Source organism: Hibiscus syriacus, unplaced genomic scaffold, assembly GCF_006381635.1.
Source record: "Hibiscus syriacus cultivar Baekdansim isolate YM2019G1 unplaced genomic scaffold, ASM638163v2 tig00116964_pilon, whole genome shotgun sequence".
Classification (NCBI taxonomy): Eukaryota; Viridiplantae; Streptophyta; class Magnoliopsida; order Malvales; family Malvaceae; genus Hibiscus; species Hibiscus syriacus.
In genome coordinates, this window is record NW_024063489.1 from 1,215,738 (window position 1) to 1,235,275 (window position 19,538).

Here is a 19,538-nt window from a genome sequence, read left to right on the forward strand (position 1 = left end):
TTATTATGACTCTATCATATAACTTATTCCTGTTCTTCCATTACATATTAAAGTCTTACATACATCATATAACATATACAAAGCATATCCTTATCTTTAGTCATGCATACATACAATCAATGTAATACAGATATCACATATAATTATAACTACACATAATCATGTCCATGACTTCATGCATATTACTCTAGGAAATGGACTTATCACAAGTCCTATTTCCATTAAACACTACATATCACTACTATGCACTCACCTGGGCCTCGTTGTTTGAATCAATCCTAATCCTTAGTTTGTTCTGGAACAAGCTTTCATTCTATATCTACATAATAATATATTAATACTTATCAGTGTACTGATTGATATATTCGAAACTATCACTCCTTAGTCTCAAAGAAAAGCCAATTTCATCTTTTAATGAAGGTATGCATCGATGCACTACACCATGCATCGATGCATAATCCTATTCGATGTTTGTATTAATGGGGATGCATCGATGCACTACTTATGCATCGATGCATAAATCATATTCGATGTTTTCTATTTAAATTCATGCATCGATGCACTGCATGTGCATCGATGCACCTTAAACAATTTCTGGTATTTATCATCGATGCATCGGTGCACAATGAATGTGCATCGTGCACATTGCCCAGAACTGACATTTTAGCACGTAAATCATCAACTCTCCCTTAATTCTTCTATTTTAAGCCCCTATTTGACATTAAAACTCAACTACTATAACTTGAACCAACTTCTATCCATGTAAATCATCTTTAACCTCAAAATCCTATCTTCTTTTGAGATTCAAGAATCATACAAATTTTCTATATGTTCTAAATCCAATTCTAACACTTAATACTTCTTATTAAGCTGATGAAAGTCAAATCCAACTTTAGAACTTCAAAAACCTTTCTATAACAAAAGTTCATTTATAAACCCTTAATAGAAATTCCTTTCTAATTCTATCTCTTTGGTGTTTTAAACTTATATAAGCTTTCCTTAAGCTTATATAACTCTCAAAGACTCAAATCCAACTTAAAACTTTCAAGAAATCATAAGCTAAATCAAACTACCTTTGCTCTTGGCTTCCACGTGAAGAGAAGAAGGAGAAGAGAATTCTGGAGAATTCTCTCCCTCTCCACGTGTATATAATTCCCTTTTCTTTTTTTCTTTTTTTTAAATGATCAACGACCATTTTACCCTTTATTTCCTTTATAATTATGAATAACCTTCATCATATTTCCAAGAAGTCATTGAACTATTCAATTATCTTACTTTGGTCACCAAATTATGAAACTTTACAATTTGATCACTAACCGGTAATGCGGATGTTACAGGCCAGGACAGCATATAGGGACATCAGTTATGTTTTTAACCTAGTTTATTTTGACCCTTTTCGTTACCCTTCACCTTCGTTTGTAATCTCTCTTCACTTTCTTTATTGAGGTACCGAGAAAGTAGCAAGCTTCAAAATTGTGTAATTTAGGTGTTTGATCACTGGAAAATACAAAAAAAGATTGAATATTAGATATACTTTTGGTGACAAAAAAATTCTCCAAATGAATAAGTATAAAAATAAATTGAATGATTATGCTCTAGTTTAATTTAACTATGTAAACTTAATGAAAGGGTAAAAAGAAGCTTTATGAAAACAAAGGAAAGAAGGACATTTGAGTTCAGATTTTGCTTATTTATGTCACATTCGATCACATACATACAATTGTCGGGTTTTTAAAATAATAAACCCTAACAAGCAGCTTTATGCTTGGGTGGAGTTTTAGAAATCAATGTAAAAGTAGTCAATAGCAATTATCTGGCATTTAGTAGAAGTATAAACGCTACTTTGGATGATGCAATTATCTATTTCTTTGAACATGGAATTTAATTACTCCACAAATGGCTTGTTGATTGTCACATCTGTTTAACAACATTTGTTGTAGACATTTTGAATTATTTTTCAATCTATAGGGTATTTCTACCCCTGTGTGTTATATCACTTTGTTTTGGATTTCTGAGCTTTAACAGTAGTGAGTTGGCATGTGATTGCTCTTGTGCTTTATTAATGATAATTTGTATTGTTTCATTGTTTGCATAGCTGGGTTTATATTGACGATGGTCATGAATGTTTATTCTCCATCTCTTGTTCCTTTTATCATTGTATTTGGGTAAAAAAATTGTATGCATTGTCAGGTCACGATCCTTAGTTTATTATGGCTAAACTTTTCTTATGCGATTTCAGTGATGGCTTACTTTGTTTGTGAATCCAGTATACTTGTATACATTGTATTGTTGCAATTTTATAGTCTTGATTTCTCACGTGTCTTGTATTTGACAATTTTGGCATGGTAATTTCTGTATAAGTTTTGGTTTGATGTATGAAGTGAAGAAATATTGTCTTAATCTGATTTTCAACATAATCATTGGGGTGGGTGGGGGTGGGTAGGAGAACTTTATTTTTTTAATCATCTGAAACTTAGTTCTTGGGGGAAGTTGGAAGCATACTTACTTTCAAAGTCACTAAGTTGAGCTGTATTTTTTTTCCCGGGGAAAAAAATGCACAAAGGCATTATTTTAGGTGATATTTGTAGCCTTATAGGTTTTGGTTTGTATTAGTATTGTATTGTTGATTATAATTTCTATTACATTTTTGTTTTAAAAAGTTTTATAGTTTTGTCTATTATACAGTACAAATATAGGGGCATAAAATTATTATCTCGTCTAGGTATTAAAACTCATTGGACTGGCCTGTCCAATGGTATTTCAACAAAATGGTCCATTACCTGGGGTCATGTCCACCTTGTTGACCCTGCGTTTCCCATTCAAAGCATTGTATAGCTCTACCAAGTGCCAACAAAATCATCCGCAAGCCCAGGGGTCATGTCCACCTTGTCTGACCCTGCGTTTCCCCATTCAAAGCATTGTATAGCTCTACCAAGTGCCAACAAAATCATCCGCAAGCCCATGGCAGCGCCTGGACAGGCTCTCCTCCCCAGTCCAAATGGGTTGGCTCGTCCCATATACTAGGATCCCTGTGGATGGCCCAAGCATTAACCATCAGCAGTGTGCCTTTAGTATCTCATATCCGCCCAACGTGCAATTTTGGGATGAGTAACGAGGCAGCAGAAGCGGTGCTGGGGATATAACCTGAGCGCCTCATTTACAACGCAACCGAGATAAGCAAGGTTGGCAAGATCAGAGTCATTTAGAAGACCTCATGTCCAACATGGCTAACGATCTCTGCTCTCACTTTCTCCAAGCCTCTGGATGATTCAATAGGAGCGACATTGCCCATTCCAGTGTGAATATTGTCGATTCAGTTCCTGCAATGAACACCATCTGATGCCACGTGTTGTTGCATGTCGATGTTAAAAAACAGATTCATGGTCATTGCTTTGATAGATAATCAAACTAAGGCCTAAGTTCTATTTCTTTTCTTCCTTGAAATGAGATAAAATTCTTACCAATGCCGTGGCTTTGATGACTTCATTGGAAAAGAATTCGGCATCTTTTTCTTGAAAAGACAGAAGCTTTTCAATGAGTGAAGGATTCTTTCCCTCTTCCTTTATCACTGCAACGTCACGAGCTCTGTTTAATCTAGTTTCATCTACTAATTTCTGTAGGTATCATCTCTCCTCCTATGTAATCTTTCAATCTCTTTTCAATCCCTTGGAAACCAATCCACTTCAGAACCGGGAAGAAATCACATACTTGGTTCCGGCCCACAAAAAGTAAACTCGTGAATTCTTGGACGAACATCCTTTCCGCCTCCTTGTCGGCCTCAGCACCACGCTTTCCCGACACCACCTTCAACGAGACATTCATTGTCAGAAGACTGAACAAGTATCTCATGTCCACTTGTCGGGTGCTATCTGAAGCTTCAAACAATCGACGAACGAAGTTGCCAACTTCTTCTTCTCGTATGGAATTAGCTTTTGAACGTTAAACGACGAGAGAATTTCAACAACGTTGAGAACGTAAGAACGGTGGTCGTACATTAAAATATCCCCAGCCATAGTATGAGGCCGTTTTTGCAAATATTATATCATTCTTTCCCAAGCATTCCTCAACGGAAGAAGGAGAAGAGACAACAAGGATACGCCCTGGAACCTACTCTGAAATATAAAATGGGTCCATACTTTGATAACAAGGTTTCCAATGATTTGTAGAGCGGAAATTTGAGGTGGTGAAGGTGGCCTACAATTGGTAGAGAAAAGGGACTCGGAGGTAAGTTTGTTTTCTCTGAGTTAAAACTTTGACGGTGAGAAGAATGAAAAATGTGAGGCAAAGGTTGTAATGGAGATTTTCCATGGGAAGATCGAAAATGACTGCAGGAAGAGAAGTAATGAAGAAAGTCCCACACAGCCTCTAAAATTTAGAAGTGTTGAATTGGTGTATCATTTGAAACTTGAAACATTCTATGCAGGGGAACCTTAAGCATTACCAATTCATCATTCCATACGGTCTTCAGCTTAAAATTCCATTTACATTTAAATTCACGTATTAGGTAGTTACTTACATGTTTAATTGGAAAGTCAAATGACAAATCAAAGACTGCTTCAATCAATATTTACAAGATTAAACACAAACGCTCTTATTTAATTTAGGGTAAAGTACCAATTGGTCCCATGACTATATGATAATGTTTTGTCGAGTCCCTCGACTATTAAAAGTTACAAAATGGTTCTCCAACTATATGGTTGATTTGTTGAGTTCCCCGACTATTAAAGTTACAAATGTCACTCGAACAAATTTATCATACCCTAGATTCTCAAACAACTATATAATCCCAGATTTCGTTAAAAATTGATGTTTGTTTGAGTTGGACGTTAACATGCTTATTAGGATTTGATAAAATATGATCTCATATTCACAAACGACTATATAATGCAAACGGTTATGAGATCATATTTTGTCATATCTCACTCAGCAGATAACGTTTAGCTCAAACGACTGTCAATTTTTCAACGAAAAAAGTTGAGTATGGAACATATGAATAGTTTGATAACCATTTTGTAACTTTTAATAATCGAAAGACTTAACAAATCAACACTCTATAATCGGGTGACCATCATGTAATTTTTAATAGTTAGAGAGTCAACCAATCAACACCCCATAATCAGAAAACCATTATGTAACTTTTTATAGTCGAGAGATAAATAAAACATTGTCATATAGTTAGGAAACCATTTGTGTATTGTACCCTTAATTTAATTTATTCTAATTGCGATGGTTTGGATATCCACTTGTTAGTTTTACAATTACATCATGAATGAGCTTCTTTGGGCCATTATAAATCATAGGTTTTATCAATATCTAATTCTACACTTTGAATTAGCAGATGAATTACAACCCAATGTCTCGTGTCCATCATCTCGGGCCCAACTTCCACTTCAAAACATTAAAAATTTATGTATTTTAAAAAATTAAAATTATTTTCTCATATATTTATAAATTAAGTTTATATTATTTTTTTAAGAATTTTGATCTCTTTATGTTTAATTTTATCGTTGATTGTGATTCGGTAGTTATAAAAAAAATAAATATTCTTTAATTTTTAAAATTTATATATTTTTTTATCAATTTGACGAAAGCACAGACGATTTAAAAATATAGTGTTCAATTAGTGATAATTTTATTATTTCTTTTCAAAATTAAGAGTTAAATCAATAAAAAAATATAAACTTTCTCCCTAAAATCATCGGTTACGACTCTCCGTCCAACGCTTAAAAAGGGTGAATCGCCTAAAGTTATCATAACTTTTCCCCGTTAACATATAGAGAAATAAAAAAAACATTTATCTATTTTATAGCCGGTAGGTTAATAATTTAATAATAAATTAAATAAAAATTCAAGAAATGATCAATATTTTAAAATAGAAAAATATATAAACTCAATTTCATAAAACAAAGTATAAATTAATTTAAATTTTAAAATAATGCAAACCCTTTTACATATTTAAACCAAGTTTAAACTATCTACAAGACCAGGATACCACCTAAATAATCTGTCCTTGTAAGTTCTTCAAGTATTGCTTCCAACTTGATTCCACAGTGAGATTAGGGTGTAAACGAGCCGAGTCGAGCTCGAGTATTGTTAAGCTCGACTCGACTCGAAAACTTTGAAATGAAGCTCGACTCGACTCGAAACTCGCGAGCTTAAATTTTCAAGTTCGACTCGAACTCGAAATCCTAAACTGAAGCTCGTGAGCAGCTCGAAAAGGCTCGAAATGAAAAAAAATTCTTAAACTTAACTCGATTGAAGCCTCAAACTCAAACTCAAACATGAACCTTAAATACAAAAAATCTTAATGTATTTTTTTATAAAAAAATCAATACATAAATATAATATATTAATAATTTATTTCTAAAAAATAAATTTTAATATATTATTTTCGAGCTGCTCACGAGCTTTTCGAATCGAATATTGAGTAGCTCGTTTCGGCTCGTTAAGAACTCGAGTCGAGCTCGAACTCGAGTCGAGTGCATTCGATCCGAGTATTTATCGAGCCTTGATCGAGTCAATCTCGAGTAGCTCGCGATCTGTCTCGTCTCATTTACTGCCCTAGGTGAGATGCATGAAGATGGAATCATATGGAAATGGGATGACACTGATTTTAAGGCTCGTAAAGTTTTGGAGGAAAAGGTATTATGGTATATAATTATTTGGAGTTTAACAGTTGTTTCTTAACTAACCTTTTCACTTTCGATTGGTTGTTCAAAATAAATTATCAACTAAAATTAGAATTTCCAAAGTTTGTCAATTATATGCATCATATTTTGAAATTAGGAATCACTTCGTTATGGGATGTAGCAAGGATGGACCGACAGAGACGGGTGGGGTAGTCGCCTCCTCTGAAAATTTAAATTATCATATATTTCAAATGTTTGTATTTTTTTATTAAAAATTTATTTTCAACCCTGAAATTTTATAAATCTATCCCCTCTTAAAATTTTAAAAATTGACACATAAAATTCTATATTCGTACATGAATATAATTAAAAACAACTTTGGAGCAAGATCCTGCAAGGACGTAATATGTTATTTTCCTTCATCTTGATAAGACTTTCAAATTAGATTGTTGATAAAAATAGGAGAAAGATCTTATTTCTATTATTTTAGTATTGTTTGAAGTGTTTATATGTGTAACTAGAACGAAATATTAATTTAAAGTAAAAATTCTTTTAATTTTACACAAATTTCGGATTATTGGATGAGTAAAAATAGATAGATGAAATTAATTCATTATTTTTTTCCATTAAATATCTTCTCATTTCCTATTGTTAATTTAAGTCTATTTTCACCCATCCAACGATTTTAAATATGTATAACTAAGAGATTTATAACGGTAATGATAAATTGCTTAAAAAAAGATAAGTGAAAAATGATTATTCTGACAAATGTTAGGAGTATTTTTATCCTAAATAAATATTTAGAGCAAAAAATGTTCCAAAATTAATAGGAGGCAAAATAATCATTTTAATAAATGTTGGAAGCTAATTTTGACATTACCCATAAAAATAAAAGAACACGTCACTTATTCCATTTAAGGGGCACGCATGAGATACCGCTAGGGCAGGAAAAACCCTAAACCTAATGCAAATTGTAATATAACTTTTTTTAGTTATAAGCTCTAAATTTACTATAATATAATTTTTTTCAATTGTAACTAAAAATATTTAAATAATATGATTAGGTTAAAATAAGATAATATTTTATAGAGAACTTGAAAACTATATGAATTTTTAAGTTAAATAAATATTTTAAGTTGAAAATCAACTTAAATTAACTTTAAATTAACCAGGACTACCCAATATCTTAAGGAGCAACGTAAATAACAATCTAGTGTGGAAAGGGGGAAACTAGAACCAACACACACTCAATAATTATGACCAAGTTTATTCGTTACTTTCTACTAACATATTTTATATACACAAATAGACTATAGTGCAGTATAGACATTACAAAATGACAATTAACAAAGTCCTAAAAGTCCATTTGAAATTTGCAAAACCCCACCATCGTTGACAAAATGCACCTGAAACATTCACATGTTCCACAGTCTTAACAAAACCTATCACAACCACAACAAAAAACCGCAATTCAATACCATAATAACATTCACAAACAATACACCGAACAAAGTAAGTGTCGCGGTTGTGGAGTGGATCTGAGGCGTTTGGAACTTCCCTCTTGCTTGAAAGAATGCATCAACCGAATGCCTTAATCGTTGGTGCCTCTTGTTAGCATTATCTGCTGAATGACCCTTCATATCCACAACCATTACCTCGTCCTTATGATACCTGACACTAACACAGAGAATCCAACATAATGATCACTACTTCTTCAACAACCGCACTAACAGAGACGACATGGTGTAACTAATTGCCCCAATCGAAACACCCCCTCTTTTTGCTCTTTCTTCTCTGCGTGGGAGAAGAAGAAAAAACAAAGAGAAAACCTAAAATCTTCCACAATACGATGAAAGGAAAAAAAAATGGGACGTCTGATGATGGCGAGGATTGGAGTGAAAACTGAAAAGAGAAAGCAAAACAGTGATACTTGTATGGTATATATAAGTCTTGGCCTTGTGCTTTTACCTTTGTGTGGGGTTTTTTTATTTGTCTGCTGCTTTGGAAAGCAGTGAACCAGAAATAAGCATTGCCAGTCTTCCATCGGATCATGTTCCTTTTACGTGCAAAGCACATTTCATGTCCCCAATGACATTTATTTTAAACAAACAAAAACAATTTAATTATATAATATAGAATACGTATTTCCATTCCACACTGGACCAACATTTCAACCATTTAAGTTTAGTTTAGAAGGTGTAAAAAGCAAAGTGGTGGATCGTGAGGACACCTGCGGAGGAATTTGCGTTGCAAACTCAACCAAACTTCTGTCAACCTAATTTTTCACTGTTTTTTTTAATCATAAAACTTAAAATAATAATCTAGTTATAAATAAAGTGATGAAAAATTAATATGAAATTCTTCGGATTTAATTATTAAACAATCTTTACTTTTTTCCTTGTCAATAATGAAAATAACAAATAATTGGGTCCAATTTTTGAGCTTAACAGATCAGCATCCGACCTAACCCTTAGAGCGTTGGGCCGAAAGAAGTAGTAAGATTATGGGAATTAGTTTACGTGTTTCGATCAATATTCTTTTTAAAAACTTTAAATAAACCCTATTTAAAAAATCATTTAACCATTTAAAATTTTAATTAAATCATCAATGCATTTAATCTGACTCTCATACTATCCCTTAAAATCCGTCATCGATAAAATCAAAAGGCTAACATTTGAAGCCAACACAAGGTGTTGTTTGAACTGAGTGACCAAAAAGGCTGAATTTCGCCCATGCTTTTAGCCATCCAACTCGAGTGGTTTATTGATGGATGCATCAGGGAAGCATCCATGAGTATTGATTTAAGGTTTGTGTTATATGGTACTTTGGCGCATTCAAATTTGAGAGAAACACCACATGCAATCATGCCAACCCCTTTCCCCCACTAAGTTATTGCTTTTGTTTTAGGATAAGGTGTCGATGGGACGACAATCCTATGCTTCTACTTCAATTTCCTGACTCATCAATCACTACCAAACTTTTTTAGGATAAAGGTGTCGATGGGACGACAATCCTATGCTTCTACTTCAATTTCCTGACTCATCAATCCACTACCAAACTTCCACCTCAAGAGTCGGCAACTTATTTCCCAATCAAGGATTGCCAAAATATCTTAATCACCTACTTACAGATCACTCGCTTACCGTATAAATATCAACTTAAAACCAAACTGCTTCAAGTGCTCTTGTCGTATGGAAAAACAACTCCAAATTCCACTGGTTTTGGCCTCAGCCAATGTTGGATTAATGTCCCTTCATGGAACGACAAAGAACATGGAAATATGTATATGATCAGCCCACACCTGGGTTCTTTCATCTATCAACCCACGTGAAAGGGACCGAAGAATATTATCACTCATTTCATTGGATGTGCAACTTGACATGTAACAACATTTTGCATAAAACACGATACAAGTGGTACTGAATCGGCACAACATGGTTGCCGGTGAACGTCGTCATCACAAAACACACTATTAGAAAGCACTAACGATAGAAAGCACAGTTGTAAGGTAGCATCAGGGCCAGATATTGTTGGTAATACTAGAAAGTTCTGTTGATATCATCAGCCAAAGACTGTAACAGAACGCTATTATATCTAATCAAATTATACATGTACGATGCATTAATAGCCAAAACAACCATTCGGACTGTAAAAGTTAAGAATTGATGATTGATAGGCTGGTTTAGTGTGAACGGCGGATAAGTAGGAAGGCTTCATTCTGAATGAACTTTCGCTTTAGACATGACCAAGCATTGGAATCTTTTGAAAACGTTACATATACATCATGGCAGGCAATTCGTATAATTTTAAGATGATGATATGACAGTGTTGAAATTGTTGTCGCACCACATTGATTCTCGAGTTGCTAGGAATCTAAGTGCGATGAAACGATATAAACAGAAAAGGCTTTCCTTCTATCTTTATGGGGGGAAAGGTGACAAGACCATAAACAGTGTCCCAAGAATACCAGTAATAAATGGATCCATTCACTAACAAACGTGGCTCGAAGAATTAGCAGAAATGACAAATAATCATCAAATTGATGAGAGACAGGATGAAGGCAACCCTGGAGGGCAATTCAATGGATTGGCTTAACTTGAGTCTTGGCAGGCACGAGGATATTGTTGCTTCAAAGAGTGTTTCCAATCAAAATATGCTCCCAGCAAGGTCTTCTCCTGCAACTTCTGCAGAAGGAAGTTTGTAGTTCACAAGCGCTCGGTGGCCATCAGAACGCCACAAACAAGGGATGAGTAGTTAGACGATTTCAGGCGGAAACTGATAGCAATGATGGGTTTCCCTGTAAACAAGCCGATGGCTCGGTCACTTGGTGTTCAGCCACTCACTTGTGCGCCAACTGAACACAGACTGGAGACCTGTGCTTGCAAGATTCAATGATTCCAACAAGAGATTGTTGGGTCTTGTACGGGATCCATTGAGAGAGAAACAAGTTTGAACTGGCCAGGGAGTTATCATGTGGATTCACAACCCTCCAAACCTCCACAAGAGCAGCTAAAACTCAACTTGGACCTCCGGTTATAATCTCAGTTCATAATGAAATGAAAAGCTTTGTAAAGCCGTTTCATGAGGCTAGTGTACGTTAGCAAGCAAACCTTCCAAGTCAAATCACTTCCAATGTGCAGATCTGTTAATTAGAATTCATGGTAGTATTGTTTCACACTTTAAATATTGCACAGATTAACATTATCACCAGGCAGAGAACACTTTCTGCAAAATAAAGTTCTTCAAATGACAAGCCAAGATGCATAGCGTTATCTTTCTTAATTGTGAATGAATTGAAAATGACAGATTATCACTCTAGAAGAACTATTAATAAAAGAGAACCTGTATAACTGTATTCTTTTTCTTAACGTCCCTATCCCAGGAAGGCAGGAACCCTTGGGAGGAAATTGTAATTACCATACACAAAAACCTTAAAATTGGAAGAGTTGGTATTTCTCAATTATAGCAATTCAAGACATAAGTTTGGTCTGGAACAAAGTACAACCATAACCCAAAATGACGTATGTTTTAAAATTGGAAGAGTTTATTTTCAAATAAATGTCTTTGATGGTGGTTCGATGACTGTTTAGCAATAGTGTAACCAAATCTCAAATTACATTTCAAGCAATAATTAAAGATTTACATTTAATATTTTTCACTGTATTTATGCTCATTTATGTTTACAAACCACTCTCATATTAACTGACAAGGCAAGTGTACATTCATTTATCAACTTATTTAAAAAAATGGTTTTACATGATTCAGTTAACCTTAAAACTTGGAAAATCTAACTAGAACATCAATATACCATTCAACTTTTCAAAAGCAGTAGCAGCGAAAAAAATACTTACAATCTGGAAATACACATTATTTAATGTTGCTGCTCTAAGAATCACTAACATACTAAAGTCCAGCTCACGTTAGAAAACATGATCCAAGTTAGTACTGCTGCCTGTGTTAGTTTCTTGATGTTCAAATATTCATTTCACCTACATAAGGCCTTCTCAAGAAGTTGAATTATAAATTAGACACTGGAAACCACATATGTTAAACTTTCAGAGCACCAACATATGAAACATCAACTTCTTGAACAACTTAGAAATAAGAATCTGGAATCGCAGGAGAAGCAGGCATGGTTGCCCACATTGAACTGTTCACAGAGAAATCAACATATCTCAGTGAAATCACCTACATTAAGGCCTTCTCCAAGAAGTTGAATTATATAAATTAGACACTGGAAACCACATATGTTAAACTTTCAGAGCACCAACATATGAAACATCAACTTCTTGAACAACTTAGAAATAAGAATCTGGAATCGCAGGAGAAGCAGGCATGGTTGCCACACATTTGAACTGTTCACAGAGAAATCAACATTATCTCAGTGAAATTTCAACAAGGCCATATAATGACTATCATAAATCAATTCCTAGTACTAAATGTACAAACCTTATGCTGCTTGTATTTTTCTCTAACTGCTTGAAGTGCACCTCCTCTTCTACTCAAATACAAGTCATGAATGATAAGGACACATTCTTTTAGATCCAAGGCTTCGTAGCCTGTGTACTCTTGCATACCTAAGCTCTGCAAACCACAAACGATTGGTAAATTTTTGCCACCTATGGAGAAAAATCGACTGCAGAAAATGGCTTGAAAGAAAGAACTCTTACCCAAGGATGTCTCATAGGTTCAATTATGAAACGTGCAAGAAATATAACAGAAGCAGCAATCCTCGAAGGTAAAAAATTTACACAACCATAATCCAACAAACTCAACTCCGCAAGGTAACATCCAAGGAACTCTAGTTGCAAGCTGGAAGCCTACGCAAGACCAAAATAAATTCTACAGTCAATAATGATTCAATAACCTCAACCTCACTAATGCAAGAATGATGGAAATTTTTATACTCTGTAATCCTCTTGTGAAAACAAAACAACAAATAAAGCATTAAGTTTCGGGGAGCTGGAATTAACTGATTAAGTATTGTCAAGACAAATTTACTTTTAACTAATCTTACCTCAGAAATGTTTGATGTTGGGTTCCCCAATTCAAACTTCAAGGCCTTGAGTATATCTGCCTCTATTTTAACCACCTTCACATTTAGGCAAACAAAATTCAGTAAATGACTGGAGCAAAGAACTAATCATATGAAAAGAAAGGACAATGAGGTAGTAAAAGGGGGAAAGATTACCTCTTTCCTGTAAGTATTATCTATATAACAAAAATCTTCCACATTTGGAGGATTGATTTCTCGTCTACTTGAAACATCACAGCAAAAAAAAATTGTCAATAAAACACTAAAAATAATTTCAAAATGAACATAAATTATGAAGAAACTAGAAGCTTACGAGGCAATCAGCATAGAAGATACACCCAGCAGTTGTAGTCTTTGCCTATTGAGGGCATTTAAAGATAGGTATCTATCGATGTAGGAAACGGTTATGTATAAAGTATCCGAAAACTGTATTCCAAACTTCCACAAACCAATCCACCCTCTCTTGTATTTGTACTACCACCTTCTGTACCTTTCGATATAATCAGGTAACGGTCTTCTCCTTGGATCCACCTAATATTTAATTGCACAAAAAAAAGGTCAGTTAGTGAACTGAGCAGAAATCGCATTTATCAACAGACGTTTACCATATTTTCGTAACATGTGCAATGTAACAGCTTATTCAAACTCAAATTCCCTATTTAGTTACTATGACCAGATTAGAGCCCGTAACATTTCAATTAATGTCTCGTATCATCCAAATTCAGAGAAGAGAGAACTGTGGTTTTCAATCTCCAAATATCCATTACTAACAACAGTATAGATTTATCAACCATGACCAATTATGTTTGAAAGAGCAAACGAGAGAAGAATACTCCATTTGGCGAAGATATTCATGTATATCAGATACGTATTGGCCACACATTTGTGGATCATCAGATTCAGCATCAATATCCGCCGATTCATCTTCAGTTCTTCTTTACTCACCTTCAAGCCTGCTTCAAACTCGTCTTGTCTTCGGCTTCGCTTTAGGCTGCAGCTCTTTTTGTTTTCCTTCCCCTGAGCTTTTTCCCCGAAACAGGGACGTTAGATAAGTTGAAAGCTCCCAGAACAACCCTTTTCTTGGTCACGACTTGCTCCTCCATCAACCCGCCGACTCGTTAGCCGCTTCTTGGCGGCGGCCCTTGTCAATCTCACAGAGTTCTCCTGATCGTCATAGTCTCTTGCTCCCTTACTAACTCTACAGCTAACCTTCTGCAGTCGCAGAGAGAAAGAAAGAGGAGCGGGGGAAGATTAGAAAACAAGAGAAGAGAGAGTGAATGGCTTGTGGTGAGGGAAACAGAGAGAATAAAAGGGGGGAAATGAGAAGCGGCATGGGATTTTTGTTTTCAAAACATGGGATGGCGGCATTTGGTTAAAACTCTGCGCTCAGTTTTTGAGTTTTTAATCTCCTTTTCTGAGTTTTGGGTTTCCGGGTGAAATTTGAAAACCAATCGATTTGAGGCGGGCGATTTGGCCACAACTAATCCCGGTTTTACTTTCGAGTAAAAAGCCCAAATTTTGAGATTATTTTTCATAACGCGCTAGAATTTATGCTCCAAATTATAATATTAATTTGAATATATTATTATATATTTATAAAAAAATATATATCAGTTATATTTTTATTTTAAATTATATAACAACATAAATATATTTATTAAATTAATATAAATAATACTATATCTATAACATCAATCATATATGTAATTAATTTAGTTTATAATTAATATATATTAATATGATTTCAATCACAGTTTAGCTTAAGTATTTTTTCAACAATGAATCATTTTTTAGCTTTAGAATCAAAATTAATTATTTTATTTGTTTAACTTAAGTAAATATATTGGTTGCACTGATTTCAATTTAGTTTAAATTAAGTATTATATTAAAATTTAAATAATTGAATTAAAAACAAATTTTTATATGTTTAATCACAGTAAATCAAAGTTCATAAATTATTCATTCTTTTTGTTTAATCTAAATCAAAAAATCATTTTATAGATCATTTTCACCGTATAGAATCTCAACTAAATAAAAGAATTCATGTAACTTTTTTTTGTCCATATAATTACATACAAGAATTTTATTTTTTAGATCAATTTCTTCGTTAATACATAATAAATTAAACTGATATTTATAAATTATTTTTAAAATCTTCGTTAATACATTTAAAAAATTCTATCCATTTGTTCTAAGGTTTGTTGCAATGCCCGTTTATATCGTTGAACAGTCCACTGTAATCTAAGTTTTGGGAATTAATTACATATATATAACTTAAATACAATATATTTTATTACCAAAAATCTCAGCACAGCCCAAATAACTGCTTACAATCTGCCAATCAACATGATTCGATATTGTTGTTCTAAGCATCAGTAAGACACTAAAATACTAAGGTCCTACTCGTGTTGGAAAAACATTTCCAAAGTTAGTACAGCTGCCTACGATACCAACATCCCACACCCCTGGAGTTCTTCAGCTCAAAGTCAGTCTCTTGATGCTCAAATATTCATTTCACCCACATTGTCATTCAGGCCTTCACCAAGGAGTTGAATTGTAGAAATCAGAAACGTTTAACTTCAACATCTTCAATAATGAAACATCATCTTCTTCATCATCTTCAAAATGAGAATCTGGAATCTCTGGACAAGCAGGCATGTTTGCCACACATTTGAACTGTTCCCAGGGAAAAAATCAACAGTATTTCAATACGATTTCAACATAAATGATTATCGTATATCAATTCCTAGTACCAAAGGTTCATACCTTATGTTGCTTGTTTTTCTCTAACTGCTTGAAGTGCACTCTCTTCTACTTAAATACAAGTCATGTAGGATAAGGACACATTCTTTTAGATCAGAGGTTTTGTAGCCTGTGTACTCTTGCATGACAGGGCTCTGCAGAACACAAATGATAAGTAAATTTTAGCCACCTATGGAGTAAAATCAACAGCATAAAATGGCCTGAAAGGAGCTCTTACCCAAGGATGCCTCTTAGGTTGAATTATGAAACTAGCAAGAAACATAAGTCGCGGCAATCATTGAAGGTAGAAACTTCACAGCTATAGTCCAACAAACTCAACTCTGCAAGGTAACATCCAAGGAACTCCAGTTGCAAGCTGGAAGCCTATAGAGGACCAAAATAAATTTGACGGTCAATAAGAGATAATAATAAACTTGAATTAAAAAAATGCAAAGAATAACAGGTTCATACTTCGTAATCCTTTTGTCCAACTCTGGTAAATCTCCGGAAACATCAAAGAAAACAAGAACAGAAAATAAAGCATTAAGTTTCTGGGAGCTGGAATTAACCGATTAAGTATTGTCAACACAAATCTACTTTCTAAACTACTCTTACCTCAGAAATGTTTAACGGTTGGATTCCCCAATTCAAACTTCAAGGCCTTGAGTATATCTGCCTCCATTTTGACACCTTCACATTTAGGCAACAAATTTCAGAAAGAATGTAACAAAAAAACTAGACATAAAAATGAAAAATGAAAAGCTAATTAAGTAATAAAAAGGAAGATTACTCATCTTTACTGTACGTATTATCTGTTATGTAGCAAAAATCTTCCACATTGGAGGATGGATTTCCTCGTACTTTCTACTTGAAACATTCACGGCAGGAAACAAGAAAGTGAGTACAGCACTTACAATACCTTCAGATAACTAAATAAATTTTTGAAAGAAAAATTAGAAGCTTACGAGGCAATCAGCATGGAAGATACACCCAGGAGCTGAAGCCTTTGCTTATTGATGGCATTTAAAGACAGGTATCTGTCAATGTAGGAAACAGTTATATAAAGTATCTGAAACAAGCTTGTATTCCTCTGCGACTTCCACCAACCAATCCACCAAAACCCCTCTCATATTTGTAGTAACGTCCTTCTGCACCTTCTCAATATAGTCAGGCAAAGGTTTTCTCTTCGGATCCACCTAATATTAATTGCATGCCAAAAAAAAAAAAAAAAGGAAAAGCCCTTCAGTGAAGGAACCATAAGTCGCAATTTACCAGATTAAAGCAATGTGTCAGATTAAATCCCGTAACATTTCGAATAATGACTCAGAGGTATGTTGCACGGATACGGATAATTTTAAAATATAAATATATAAAAAAAATCATAATACATATTATACTAAATTAACCTGTTTACATAAAAAAATTAAATGAGTTTAAATATCATGCATCAATTGAATGTAATTAAAACAAAACATGTAAATATAAAGGCGAATATAAAAGGCGAAAAGATATGGAATATAAGTTACATATAAAACTATTAAATAACTCATGTAAAATTTATTTTATATAATTTATGTATTAAATAATAATATGTCTAATATTATGGGACTTAAATGCTAACGGGAAACACATATAAAGCCACGTGAATCTATGTATAATAGTCTAATATTAGACTTTGTAAAGATTGTATCTCTGAAGTTGAAATACATAAACCATGCGTGTTCTGAAGGCCATTATTTTATCTATGACGCACTCACAGTGCTTTTAATGAGTAGTCGTGTAACCTTGAAGTATACAAGACATTGCCAATACATACCACACGTATTATAATTATATATGCTCCATCGTTCAGTTTTTAATACGCAATAGTGTGGTGAGCAACCTTTTTCAGGCTCGTGAGTCGTGAATATTATAAATTTTATCCATAGCTTTATACCTAGAACACGCATGTTGTTAAAGTGAAAACGAAACAGAAAATATTTATAAATTATATCCGTTGCTTTATACCTCCATTAGGTTATGCTTTTCTTGTTTTTTTTTATTGTAAAATGACGAAAATATCCTGGGACGCATGTGAAAATTACATGCCGTCCCGAAATGTCCCCAAGACTCGATGAAACGTCCCCGGCATCGCTCAACCGTACCCTATCACCGTGGCACGTCCCCGGTACGTACCCCAGCCGTCCCCGTGTCGTCCCCATACCGGGGACGTATCGGGTACGTGAAACAGCACAAGTTTGTCGTCCCCGTGCTTCCTTGACTCAGAGAAGGTGAAACCAATTTTTTTTTCAATATGAAAAGTGTAAGTGAGGAGATAAAAATACCTCCGTTTGGCGAAGGTTTCATAGATATCAGATACGTAATGGCCACACATTTGTGGGTCATCTGATATAGCATCAATATCCGCCGGTTTATCATCTTCAGTTTCTTCTTTACTAACCTTCGAATCTGTCTTTACAACTCTCGTCTTTGTCTTCAGCTTCCCTTTAGGCTGCTGGTTCTGGTTTTCAATACGTTAGACAAGTTGGAGAGCTCCCCCAGAACAACCCTTTTCTTGGTCACCACTTCACCCACCGGTAACCCCGCCGACTCGGCAGCCCGCTTCTTGGAGGCGGCCCTTGTCACTCTCACACAGTTCTCCTGATCCGCCATTGCCTCTTGATCCCTTACTAACTCTTCAGCTAACCTTTTGCAGTGCAAGGAGAGAATAAAAGGCGTAGGTGAAGCGCCATTTGGGATTTTGTTTTCGGATCTTAAGGGGTTGGCGGCATTTAGTAAACTCTGCGCTCAGTTTTTGAGTTTTTTTTTAATTATCTTTTTCAAGTTTTTTTAGTTTTGGGAGGTCCTGTTTTCAAATGAATTCCATTTTTGGGTTCTGAAATTTGAAAACAAAAGCACAGAATTTAGGAAGGCGGGGGATTTGGTGGAAATATCTAGGGTAAATTACATAATAGGTGACATTTATTTCACTTGTCTTTTATTTTGATCCATCAACTTCCAAAAGACGAAAATATTAGGTTGTGATGTTTACATTTATCATTATCTATTTATTGTAAAATGATGAATAAATTATTAAAAAGATCGTTTCTATTTCATTTTTGCTTATTTTTAGTTAATCATTTTAAAAATTTATATTATGAACATGGATAATTTTTAAGCCTTAAAATAAAGAAATATTAAACGAGAATCTAATATCAATATTAATCGGATTGCATGGATACTATCTATACAAATAATTTTATGAACATGGATAGCAAGAATAAGGATGCAACGTCATTACTATGCAAATGTATGATGGGTTGGATTAAAATCCATAATTGTGGACAAATATGTATAATGTTATCATAAAATGACACAAAATTAAGTGACCAATTCTATTTTGTGTCATAGCTATTAAATTGTCATGAAATTAAAGTGTATATATTATAGGTTGTACTTATAATTTGATGAGAAGTAGAATTACGAATACTTAAAAGATTGACACAATATCTTATCTATATATAGAGGTAGTGATTCCCAATAAATATGGGTTAACTTGTATTATCCTTGTTTTATCAGAGATTTTTACGATAAAATCTATATTTTTGAAAGATCATAGTAAAAAAAATCAAAGATTTTAAGCTATCCATTAA

At 34.1% G+C, this 19,538-nt stretch overlaps 3 pseudogenes; 1 reads left to right on the plus strand and 2 right to left on the minus strand.

Annotated features, from left to right (window-relative positions):
* Positions 1–10,631: 10,631 nt before the first annotated feature.
* LOC120190886 lies at positions 10,632–11,368 on the plus strand (annotated as a pseudogene).
* Positions 11,369–12,022: 654 nt separating this feature from the next.
* Positions 12,023–14,415, minus strand: LOC120190922 (annotated as a pseudogene).
* Positions 14,416–15,444: 1,029 nt separating this feature from the next.
* On the minus strand, positions 15,445–18,638 carry LOC120190885 (annotated as a pseudogene).
* Positions 18,639–19,538: the final 900 nt, after the last annotated feature.